Source organism: Urtica dioica, chromosome 6 (genome assembly GCF_054948205.1).
Source record: "Urtica dioica subsp. dioica isolate 48M chromosome 6, U.dioica_male_clone48M_v1_H2, whole genome shotgun sequence".
Taxonomy (NCBI): Eukaryota; Viridiplantae; Streptophyta; class Magnoliopsida; order Rosales; family Urticaceae; genus Urtica; species Urtica dioica.
The window spans coordinates 4,996,095-5,010,122 of NC_142761.1; positions in this window are offsets into that span (position 1 = coordinate 4,996,095).

A 14,028-nucleotide genomic window follows, 5' to 3' on the forward strand; every position below is an offset into this window, starting at 1 on the left:
AGGTTTAATATTTCCTGTTTAGAAATCAGTTTTAAGCAGTGTCAAAATCGCACGTTTTAAAATAGCTAAAAATGGTTTTTGAATCTACTTTTTTTTACAGAATATACTTTCACATGTTATTTAATTGTGGTTTAAATTTTAGAATTTTTCAAGGTATCAACATTACTTTATAAATTAATTACGATCAGTGCGCAGACTTGTTTTTACCCCGATTCTTGTTACAACAAAACGTATTTTTTATATACTTGCAAACTTCTTTTTGACCTAAATTTTTTACACGACCTAGTTCTATATGTTTTTGGTATTTATTCCAAATTTTAGAATTTTTGGATGTCCATAGAATATATTTGGAATAAATTCCAAACGGTGCGCAGAATCGTTCTAAAACAGTTTTTGTTTTTAAAAAGACTAAATATTGCTTTCTTATACTTTTGATTTTTATTAAATAATCTGAGCGTATTTTGTATATGCCTCTGAAGTATGAAGTGTTCCAAATATTATTTTACTTTTACAGTAATTTTTATAGATTTATTTTTCAAAAAAATATTTTATCGACCCCAAGGGTATTTTCGTAATTTTACACCTTCAGCCGAAATTTTGAAATTTCCAAAACCTGAGTTGTCTCTAGAACTTCTTCAACAGAAGCTTAATAATTTTTCCCATCAACTAGGTTCCGAGCCGCGTAGCTTTTCCGACCCGTATAGTTTTCCCGAGCCGTCCTCGACCAACGGTCGTAATTTCCGAAGCGAAGGTGAGAATAATCTCACTGAAACACGGATTAGTTAAAAAAATATACTAAGTATTATGTGATATGAAGTTTTTATGTATTGTGTGAATTTTTGTGTGTGTGTTTGTTCGGAATGTGCTTGGTATGATATGATATGATATGACGATATGTGAGTTTATGTTATTATATCTTATGTTGTGTATTAGAATATCTATAACACGTCTTATCTTTCTAGCTATGTTATCATGTATGTTTTTATCTTATGTCGCTCATGCTTTTAACTTAATAAACACGATTAATAAGTTAAGTAAACAAGAGAGTCGTACCGCCTCGAACCACGGAGGTAACTAGAGGAATTTCTCGAGCCGAACTACGGGCTCACATAGAGAGTTCCTCATATGTTTATGTATGTGACGGGGCGTTCTATGGGAGGTCGCAGCCCCATGGTTCGTTACCAAAGTGTACACTGAAATCGGTACGGCTACTCTAGGGGACCCCCGAACTAAAATACGATAGACTTGTAATAGGGTATCTCATGTCACGATTAAATTTTAAAGTACTAATAACTGGTTCATGCATTTTATTTTCTTGCTTACGTTTTGTGAGTTATAGTTATTCTCGCTGAGCGTTATCTCACTCTATATATATACGTCCATGTTGTAGGTAAACAACATATGAACAAGTGATGAGGGTGGATCAGCGGCGGCGATAGCGAGAGGGTTGGGTTATGGTTGCCGTTTTCGAAAATAAAATATTTCCGCTTTGCTTTCAGCTTTTCAATAATCCAAACCCAAGGTTTTATTTTTCATGGTTTAAGTTATGTTTTTTCAATTCCGTTAAGGTTACGACTTTATTTATTGTATTTATTTCACAATGGTATTTTTTTGGGTTTTAATTTTCGATTATGCAACTTCGACTTTTTGGTTGTTTTCGTTCATCAAGTTTAAATGAAAATTTATTTTTAGGTTACGAGTTTTAAATGAAAATTTATTTTTAGGTCATGAGTTTTCAAACTTTATATTTTAAGTTATGTTTAAAAAAAAAAAATTACCTCAAATTTTCTTAAGTTTTAAAAAAGTAAGATAAGTAAGATGGTCCGAAAAGTCGGGTCGTCACACTCTTTCCTTCTTTATCATAACTCGTCTGTATATGACCCGTACTTATAACTGTGCCATCTGAATGACATTTCTAAAGACAACGTCTCAGACGTATTTGTAGAAGCGTCATCCAAATCAGATATGGCCGGTAATTACAAATGCGACACCCAAATGATATTTCTACTGAATCCTAATTGTGGGAAGAAAAAAATAATGAAGAAATGAGGTTTAAACTCTAATTATACCGGACTTTCGCCGCAACGAGAATGTTGATTTTACACAACGATATCTTTCTATAATTGAAGGACTCTAAGGGAAAATAATACTCTCATCTCATCAAGGTTATTAAGAGCTTACCCCGATAAAATTGATGTTCTATTTTTAGAGAATTTTTAAAATTTTGAGATAGAAGAGAGATAAATTAAAGTACAAGGGTTTGAATAAAACATCTATTGGTTGTGTAGTGGGCATGATAAATCGTTTATGTTAATTGTAAATATAGTAAATATAAAGGTATAATATCAATATTGTAAATCAATAATATATCATTAAAAACTTCATCGTTATCATTATTGGTATTATTATTAAGTTATTAAATATGTCCCTTACTTTACTTTTACCATATTTTGCAATATAAGCACAATCAGGGATGAAGCTAGAAATTCTGGTTAGGAGAGGTTAATGTGTAAAAAATAATTTATGGCAGGGTTAATTTATAAATTTTTAAGTAAAAAATGTAAAATTTTATTAATTATAAATAAAAAGTGCAAAACAAAATTTTGAGGAGGGGCTAAAGTCTTCTAGGTTTGGGAGTAGCTTCGTCCTTGAGCACAGCTCCCTTTAGTTTGTTCGTGAAATCGTGATATTAATTTATATCTATCGTTAGATTTATCCAACACAACCAATAAATAGATGAAGTGTAACTTTTCCTTCGACGAGTTGTGCTTTTGCATGTGGTAACGTGGATAAAAAAGTATTTGTTATCACACAATGGCCGGGTTACACGAACGCAAAGACGCCTTTATTGCTTTAATTAATGACAAAAGCAAATCATCCGTACAAATGTGACCACTAGAAATAATTTGCATTGATTTTATATATATATATATATATATATATAGAAGCAATAATTTACATTGAATGTTATCTTTTGTCCCTCCTTGATCTCCGAAGGACAAATTATGTGCGATGGAAATGTTTTGACCACTCAAACTCAAGCACTTATTGGCACTTCACATACCAAACTTATATGTGACTATAAATTCTAGATTTTTCTAAGGCTTCTATAAGTATAAGTATTGACCTTGTTTGACACAGCTTATTAATTTTTTTGTTTTTAGAAAAAATTAAGCCGTTTGTTTGCGTTTGGTAAAACAATTTTTTTTTTTTAAAAACTTCAAAAACGATTCTAAAAATTCTACTGAAAAAGCTAGGAATCCTAGCTTTTGGAAAAAAAAAACGTTTATGTATCTTGATATACAATTATTTTAATATCCTCATTTTTTGTGAAATCCCTAAATTATCACCTAAATAAAACTTTATCTAATTTATATTAAAAATAACAAATTTATCTAATTTATATTAAAAAAATATTAATTTTTTTGTTAATAATTTAAAAAAACTTTATATTAAAAATAAAATAAATTTTTGTTGTCCATATATATCTAATTTATTATTATAATTCATATATATGCATATAAATAATCATATTCATAATTATTATTTAATTTTTAAAAATATGTCTATTTTAGTCTTTTTACTATAGTATATTTATTTTATCAAACGCAAAATCAGCTTTTGTTACCAGCGACGATTGTTTTATAAACATTTTACCAAACACCTGTCAGTTTAAAAAAAATAAAAGCGTTTTTTTTTAAAACAAAACCATGTCAAACTGTGCCATTATGATGTATTTTGGTCCCTTTTTACTGAAGTTTGAAATTTTATAAGAAGTGTTATTAAAGTGGAGAATAGTTTTAAATTATTGGTTGTAAAAAAAAATCGTATTTTTTCAAGATTAAACATATTTTTAAAAATTAAAAAAATACCCAAAATAAAAGTTAAATGAAGGCCAAAACAATAAATAAATATTTGTTAAAATTTGTAAATATAAAAAATAAATAATTATTTATGAATTGAGAAATGCTATTTTTGTTCCGAGCATATCCCACCTTATGTTCGCAGACGATACCATCCTTTTTTGTCGGGCCCGCCAAGATGAAGTCTGTGCGATTTGGAGTTGCATCTCGAAGTATCAGGAGTGGTTTGGCCAAAGGGTCAACATTCAAAAGTCCGGGCTCATGTTTTCCAAAAATTGCTCCGAGAGAAGGAAGAGAGATATTAGCGGTTTCTTGGGTATCCAAGAGTGCGATAAGGAGATTTACTACCTTGGAAATCCACTTTTCCTAGGGCGCAATCGAGGAAAAAATTTCGCTAAATTAAAGAAGCGCGTCCATGACCGACTGGAGGGGTGGATGGCGAAGTCGATTTCGAAGGCAGGCCGCACCACGCTAGTTAAGTCGGTTATTCAAAGCATCCCGTCCTATGCTATGTCGACATTCCGCTTGCCGAAATATTTTTGTCAAGAGCTAGACAAAGTCACCCGGAAGTTTTGGTGGACAGGGAGTTGCGAGAAGGAGCGATATTTGGCGTGGACGAGTTGGGATACAATATGTCAATCCAAGTCTAGAGGTGGACTCAGGTTCCGAAGATTTGAAGACATCAACACGACTTTCCTTTGCAAGCTGGGCTGGCACATGGCGGCGGAGTCTAATCTTTTTTGGGTGAAGTTACTCAAGCGGAAGTATTGTGAAGCTCAAGGATTCTTTCGCTACAAGGAAAAATCTTCGGATTCAGGCAGGTGGAGAGATATATTAACTACCCGAGAGTTGATTCGGCAAAACTCGTGCTTCGTGGTCGGGAGTGGAGGCCGAATTCCTATAAGAGAAGCAAATTGGACGCAACTCGGTTTGATCCCTGAAACCGGAGGTCGGCACAGCTTGGAGTCGGGCCCGAGGTCAGTCGCGGAGCTGTTTGTTCCGGGAACGCGGAGATGGGATCTTAACAGAGTCACTGAGGTGGTGGGGGCCGATTTGGCGAGAAAAATTGGGGAGTTGCGGGTGCTAAAACAGCCTAAGGACGATGTGCTAAAATGGACGGGAGCGCTAAACGGTGCTTTTAGCATAAAATCGGCCTACTGGGCGGTGGCGGGGGCTGCCTTCAATCCGAAAGAAGACACATGGAGAGCAATCTGGAATTTAAAAGTCCCGGAACGATTCCGAATCGTGCTCTGGAGGTTAGGAAAAAAACTGTTTTCCTACACGCGCTCGATTGCACCGAATCCTTGGGCTGAGCAACGACTCGTGTGCGTTCTGCCAAGGAGAGGTGGAATCCACACACCACTTATTTTTCGAGTGCCATAATGCTCGGCGGCTGTGGATGGTGCTTGCTGATGGACTCCGATGGGACACTAGCGTGATTTGCTCGGGGAAGGAGTGGCTTGACCGCCTTCTGGAACGGGAAAAAGTGGCGCTATCGAGTGGCATGAAGAAGGGTTTGTTCTTGGCCAGGGCGGCGGTTATCATCGATGCTATTTGGAGGTGGAGAAATGAAAATATGTTCTCCAACGTGATTATCTCAGAAGAGGAGCAAATCAGAAGAGTACGTCACTGGTTCAAGGAAATTGAAATCTCCCAGGAAAGTCCAACCCCGATCTGTTAAGTCCCTAGCGGAAGTGCGCGGGCGTGGCAGCCATCGTGCGGGGAAGCAGTGAAGATCAATGTTGATGCAGCTTACAGGGACGAGCAAGCTGCGGTGGGTATGGTTGCAAGAAATAGTGGAGGTACCATGCTCTGGATGTGGCGGAACGAGATCGAGGCCAAATCGGCAATGGAGGCTGAGATGATTGGAGTGCATCTGGCTGTTCTCGTACACTAGGACAAAAAACGTCATCCGGTGCGACGATTGTCGCACCAAATACCTCAAAAGTCGCACCTAATAGTTTATTAGGTGCGACTTTAGGTGCGACAAAGTCGCACCTAATAGTCTGTATCTAAAGGTATTAGGTGCGACATGTCGCACCTTATATGTATACATTTAGGTGCGACACTTTTAGGTGCGACATGTCGCACCTAATGCCCAAGCGGGTCATTTCATATCAGGTGCGACTTTGTCGCACCTAATAGGTTATTTTAATTATAAAAAAAAATTAGAAAGAGAGAGTGAGATGTAGGCGGCGGCGGGGCGGGGGAGGCTGGTTACGGCCGGCGGGGCGCGGGGCGGTGGGCTGGCTGAGAAAGAGTGAGAGAGAGAGTGAGATTGAGAGATGGTGAGACGGAGAGAGAGAGGGGGACGTACCGGAGCGGGTGGGGAGCTGGTCCAGGCGGCGGGGCGGGGGAGGCTAGTCACGGCCGGCGTGGCGCGGGGCTGGAGGCTGGCTGAGAGAGAGAGAGCGCGGGACGGGGGAGGCTGGTCACGGCCGGCGGGGCGCAGGGCGGGGGGCTGGCTGAGAGAGAGAGAGCGCGCGGGGCGGGGCTGGCTGAGAGAGAAAGAGATAGAGCGAATGAGTGAAAGAGAAGAAGGAAGTTCGAGTTTAAAAACCCTAATTCATATTGGGTGCGACTTTGTCGCACCTAATAATCATATTGGGTGCGACAATGTCGCACCCAATATGAAATCCCAGATCCGAAAAATTTCGGAGGGATTTGGCAGGGAAGTTTAAATTTGAAACCCATTGGGTGCGACATTTGTCGCACCTAAAGGTATTAGGTGTGACAAATTCATATTAGGTGCGATAGTGTCGCACCGAATACCACTAAACATTAGCGAAATTTTTAGTAATCCGGATGAGTATCCGGTGCGACATGTCGCACCTAATATGGGCTTAGGTACGACTATTAGGTGCGACATGTCGCACCTAATATCCTTCCGCACCCAATATGTTAATTTGTAGTAGTGGTAGCTAAGTTCAGGAACGTTAGGCGTCTTGTGGTGGATGGTGACAATAAACAGATTATGGAGAGTCTATCCTTGAATCGCGACTGTCCGGATTGGAGTTTATCGCCCCTCTTTGAGCAGATCATGTGTGCCGAAGCGGGTCTTGATAAAGTTGTTTTTAACTGGGTTCCCATAGATGCTAATAGAGTAGCGCATGTTTTGTGTAAGTCTGTAGCGAGTGGGGATTGTAGTGGGTTTTGCTCTGTCACTGATGTTCCTGTTTGTATTAGAAACTTTTTAAGCCAAGAGGCTCAGTAATGAAAGCATCAGTTATTCAAAAAAAAAAAAAAAAAAAACTACAAGTTGGGCCTCCATCACCAAGGCACTGAGCCCAAAAAAAATAATACCAAATGCAAAATATTCCCTGGATACCCATACTAAGAAAGAATGACCAAAAAAATACGCACGTAATAATACTATAAAAATATGCATATACAGATCATTTCAATATTCAAGTAATTGCCATTAGGATTATAAGTCTGCTAAAAATGTTCAAAAATAACTCACGCCTGAATGTAGTAAGACATAGCGACAGACTGCTATAAAAATAAAGAATTTCATTAACTCTTTATTGATTAAAATAAGCCACAACAATAGACCTGCAATAAATAGTAATAATAATTCTAATAAAACTAAATAATAACTTCAATTTTCGTTCCCAATTTTGCTACCAACTATCCTCCAAGTCTCTCCGCTTCGTCTTTCTAAATTCATAGCTAAACTTAAACTTGTTCAAATACTCTTTCTTCGCTTCTTTTTCCTCGCTCCATTTATTTTGCTGGTTCACCTAAAACAAATAATTTGAATATAATGTCAATCATCAAGCATTTACGCATGTAATACGTGTATGGACAGACAGACAGTTATAGGTATACCTTTTTCGCAGTGAATTTCAATAAAATCCCAGTAGAAGAGCAAAAGCACAGGCGAATAAACCACGCGACCAAAAGTGAAGATTATCCACACGACGATGACCATCAGAAAACAAATTAGGAGTACTGTAATCAAATTCAAAACCACTATAATCCATATCAAACTCTTGTGGGCCCGGGTTTGGGCTTGGGCTTGGGCTTGGAATTGGGCTTTGGCCGATCGGGAGTGAGGGATACGTGGGATGAGTCGGGATAGGGATGACGTAATGATGACGACGACCTGACCACGGCGACGACCGGTAACGGGATCCTCCGCCGGACCTGGCTTCTGCGGCGGCGGTGAAGAGAGCGAACAAGAGAGCGACGAGAAAGAGAGAGAGGTTTTTCGAAGCCATTAGTTATAACACTTAAGTACGTAGGTGCAAAAATGGTATGTGTATATATTTATGGGTTTTAGGGTTTCTTCAAAAGTTTTGCACGTGAATGTTTATATACGTATTTTCACTTGAACTGGGAAAGTTCCTGTTTTTTGCGGGAAGTTTCTGTGTTGCCGGAATTATTTGCCAATTCAGTTCCGAGTTTTTTTTTTTTTTTTTCTTACGCGTGATTTGAAAATGTATCTATAACAAATATGTGTGTGGAAAAAAAAAAAAAAATTACGCGGCGAAGTGAGTAGTAGTGTTGATTTGAAAAAAAAAAAAAAAAAACATTTATACAAAGGTAAAAAAAAATACATTTATAGTAATCAGTTTTTGGTGAGCCTCAAAACTCGCAGCACCCAAAACTCACATTTACAGTATTATATATGAAAAAAAATACATTTATTTTAGCCAGTTTTTGGTGATGAGCCTCAAAACTCACAGCACCTAACCCATACATACTAAGCATTAAAGTGGATATTATTTGTAAGGGAAATGATTTTTGTCCCGATTCACGAGTGGGGAACGATCCACTCGTGAGTTGACACGTGGCCACTAATTGCCACGTGTCAACTCACGAGTGGATCGTTCCCCACTCGTGAATCGGGACAAATAGCATAACTCTATTTGTAATAATGGTATTTTGAAACTAATCTTAAATATAATGTGTCTAAGATTTTATTTTAAAAATAATTTTTTAATTGCAAATAATTGATTTTCTTATGTTTACAGATATTTTTAATTTGTTCATTGTTTTGAGCTTCATTTACTTTATAAGAAAAATAGCTCTATCATTTAAAAAAAAAATCCATGTTTAATATTATGAAATTCTAACTATTTTCAAAATATTACACTTTCAAAACACTATTCCTATAATCTTGTATAGAAATTATTTTACGGTACCTCTTGTATGATAGACCAGGAGACATCCGCGAACTTTTGAAAATTTCGACTTTCACCTTAAAAGTTATTATATTTGTATATTTTTAGCTTAATTTTACATGAGTTTTTTTTTTTTTTAATTTGCTTTCCGTGAAAAAATAAATTCAAATTTAATTTTTACTTCAGGTGCATTGCTAGCATATATGAATGAGAAATTGACAGCAGTAATATCAATTGTCTGTCACTTACCAAAAATCAACAAAAATTCAAATATTGACACATTTTATACCAAATCAGTCACAAACTGCAACCAATTTGTGACCAATGTGTCACGAAATCAACTTAGTTCGTGACCGATTCGGTATTAAATGTGTCAATATTTAGGTTTTTGTTGATTTTTTTATAAGTGAGAAACAATTGGTATTATTGTTGTCTATTTATATATGAATATAAAAAATAAGAAATAAAAAACTAACATTTATTTAGGATGATGAAATATTCTACGCACTGTTTTATTCACAGACACACCGGCGAGCGAGAGGAGATACACATATTATGCTCTAACCATTACATTCTCATCAAGCTTTAATAAAACCCCATAAAATATAACAAAAAAACCAAACAAACATCGATCACCCAAAACCCATTACAAGACAGCGACGAAGAAGCGTTACGATGAGCAGCGCGGCCGCGAAATCCGCCGCCGTGAAAGCCTCCGCCGCCACCGCCTCTGCCACCGCCGCCTCTTCCGACAGCAACGACGAAGAAGAGAGAAATCGAAAGAGCAAAGACTATAACTAGAGAGCATTTCGATGCCATATACATATTTTGTGGTGTTGGATATAGCTTATTATTGTGTTGTGATATTCATATGTGCGTGTGTGTCTGCATATTATATATATATAGGTGAAACGCGTGAAGTAAAGTTATCGCTTGCCAAAGCAATGATGATAATTTTTTTTTTTTTAAATGGGTCGGAAACCTAAACGTGTGGGGATCGGATCTTTAGGACGTGCTATGAATTTTCCCTTGATTTATTTTTGAGAAGAGAGTTTAAAAAATTACTCATTATAGCTGTGTGCACAAAGCCACAAGTTATTTACTTTGCTACTTTTTGTAGCGTCCTATTTAATCACACAATAATTATAGAAACTAACCAAATTTGCCATCCTGTAAATTGACGTTCAATTTTTAAAAGGAAAAAAAAAAAAAAAAAAGCGTTATATAAATGTTATTATGTATTCTTGTTGGGAATAAGAACAACTACTCTTTCCTAAACGCTAATAATATTTGTTTTTTTTTTTTTTTTTACTATATTGCGTATTGTCTTACTCTTGCCGATTAAGACAAACGATGAAACGAGAAAAAGACAAATATGTAAATGTAATGTTCTCTTTTTTAACAGTACATTCTTATATTTGAATAAGTGTGTACTGTGTGTTTTGGCTTGGCCGTATACATGTAATTGATTTTTTCACTTTCAATTTTTTTTGTATAGATTTCACTTTCTATCTCAACAAGGGAAATATAAACTTAAAACAGAGAGACCAGGGCACCAATCTACAGAGCTTTGACATTATTCTTTGTTTTGGGGTTACATTTTTCAATTACAGTTGAAAGATGGGCATCATGAGAGAAAGGGAGAGTATTTATAAATAATTTTCATTTTTTTAAAAATAATATTACATTTCCACACTATATATATGTTACATGTTGGCCCAACAAGCCCCACGTAGATCTGAACTCTCAACTATAAGTTGGTCCCTCATCACCAAGGCACTGGGCCCAAAATAAAAATAATGCCAAAAGCAAAAGATTCCCTGGATACCCGTTGACTTCTAAGAATGAATGACAAAAAAAAAATTACATATGTAATTATACTTTAGAAATATAAATTTATAGATCATTTCAATATGAGAAGTAAATTCTCAGTAGAAGTCTGCTAAAAATGTTAAAAAAATATTCACTGCTGAATGTAGTAAAAGTGTAAAACACAGTGACAGACTGCTGAATATAGAATTTCGTTAACTCTTTATTGCTTAAAATAAGTCACTATAAACTTGCAAAACAAGTCTCCAATATATTATAATAATAATAATAATAATAATAATAACAACAACAACAACGTCAATATTTGGTCCCAAATTTGCTATCAACTGTTCTTCTCCACGGGATCACGTCTCTCTCCGTCTTTAGTTAAACTTAAAGTTGTTGAAATAATGTTTTCGCTTTTTTTTTAAGGCAGTGAGTGAGAATTGAATCAACTACCTTCATTTTAAAGTGATGTGGAATTACCAAAAGAAATAATTTGAATGTCAATTATCAAGCATTTATATATATATATATATATATATATATATATATATAATATGGACAGTATGGACAGTTGTAGGAGAGAATTTTAAAATTGAATGAGATAGGTTTGGGGATTGGAAGAGGTTCATCACAGTTAATCAAATTAACTATGATAGTTAATCGGATTAACTGTCGCCAAACTGAAATGAAGAAGCCAATGAGTTAGGGAACAAGATTCATCCATGGAAGCTCCGTCTCGGACGCTCTCCATTGGTGTCGAGCACGATCAGAGAGGATGCTATGTCATCCCTCTCTCCTTCCTTCGCGTCCTCGTTGAAAGTCTAGCTGAGGCTAAAGAGCTTCTCGCCAAAAATCCACGGAGAACGGCGATTAAGGACTGATCAAGCTATCAAGGCCGTGGACGACGATGACTCTGTCGTCGAATAGATCAGGCTGAGAGATCAAGCTATTGCGTTTTTGGGATTCGTGAACACCACAACCATGAAAATATGAAAACGTGAGATAGAGTTGCGTTTTTTAGTTAATGTGCAGAGTAATTTTGGAAACTAAGATAATGTGGGCTATCATAAAATTGATACTTTGGCTATTATTTAAATGGCCCACTTATTAAGAGGCTACTTATCAACAATTCTCTTTTATTTTCAAACGATTATATAACAACAAGATGAATGCCCACACGTTGTTGTGGGGTTAAATATACTAATATACAGGACAAAAACCATGAACACATAATCAGTACGAATTACGAAGGAACACTACTTGTTTTCAAGGTACGAAATTTTGTTTTCAATGCCTCTTTGAGCCATGCGATATACGAAAAATTGCCACGCTGACGAAAACCGAACGGAAAATTGCGTAAAAAGGCAACAGATATGCCATTTTAAAATTTCGTTTACGATGGAAAATCGACATGCCGATGGAAAACCGAACGAAAATAATATTCCAACATATGTTATATACACACACACAAACGCGCGCGCACACACACACACACACACACACGCACGCACGTGCGCACGCACGCACGTGCGCGCGCGCACACACACACATGTGTCTTTCAATCATTAAAATTGTAATATATACAACATTTAAGCTATAGTAATAGTAATACATTTAGTACATAGTATGTATTATTTAATATATGTTTATCCTAATTTAATTTTATTTAATACATATTCTATATATCCAACTATATAATTTAGAAATACCCGTATTTTTAAATGTATTAAAAATGGGTAATAAATATTCATTAATGTGAAACCCCGGAATTTTTTTTGAAATATTGTTGGAATCTTCTTTTTAGTATTTTAGTAGATTTAATATATATCTCTTTTATTTATATATATATATATTATATATATATATATATATATATATAAGGATAGTGTGTTTGTGATAAGTATATATACATATATATATAATATATGCTTGTGATATGTATATATGATATATTGTGCAATCATATGTATATATAATTGTTACATAGTTACATATAATATATAATTAGTGAAGAGTTGGTATATTGGGAATATGTTTATAATATAGGTTATTTATGTATAAATTATATAAAAGTTATAGATTATATATTATATATGGTTTATATACGTGTGTGTTTATATATATATATATATATATATATATATATATATATATATATATATATATATATATAAAAGTAATATTTAATATATTAAGTTTATAAGTAGGATTAGGGTTTGGGTTTTTATGGTTTGGGCTTTTAGGGTTTAATTAAACCATATATAAGCATCCCATTTTTTTTTACACTTCTTCTCTGCTCTCCCTCCCCTATTCCACTCTCTGTTTGGAAATTCGTAGCCCTAATTAGGTATGATTTCTCTTCTATCTGATTCGGATTTATTGAAAACGGTTTTTTAAAACGCTTGCCCTGGTTAAAAAAAAATGGTTTTGCGTTGATTCTTTTTGGAAAAGTTAGATTTAAGTGGTCTTATATCTAAATCTTTAATCGAAAAATATTTTTATGAAATATAAAATATTTTCCGATTATTTTCAAATCAGTGCACAGACTTGAGACTATTTCCGATTTTCATATTTTAAACGCTTACTGTGTATTCAAATATTTTGGTTTTGCGTTGATTCTTTTTGGAAAAGTTAGTTTTAAATGTCTTATATCTAAGCCATTAATCGAAAAATATTTTTGTGAAATACAGAATATTTTCTGATTATTTTAAAAACGGTGCGCAGACAAGTTTTTGGCAAAAATTTTAAAGTTAAATTTTAGTACTTCTTTTATTTTTAATAAATAGTTAAAAAAATTATTTTGACCGTGGTGCCTTTACAAAAAATTATCAAAATTATGTTTTATACGTTCTGGAATTTTTACAGAAGTTTTCTCAGAGTTTTAGTTTTTCACCGAAACCGTAATAATCAAGGGTATTTTCGTAATTTCACGTTGAATGTCGTTTCTGAAAATTTCCAGAATCTAAAGTATGTCTTGAAATCCGTTTCTAAGCTGATCCCCGAAAATCTTTTCTGTCGATTAGGTTCCGAGCAGCTTAGCTTTTCCGAGCCGTCTAGTTTTCCTGAGCCGTCCACGACCAACGGTCGTACCTTCCGAAACGAAGGTGACAATAATCTCACTGCAACACGGATTAGTTCAAAAATATAGTAAGTATTATATGATCTGAATGAGTTTATAATATTTTTTGAAATTGTTATTGTTTGATTGTTTGACATATATG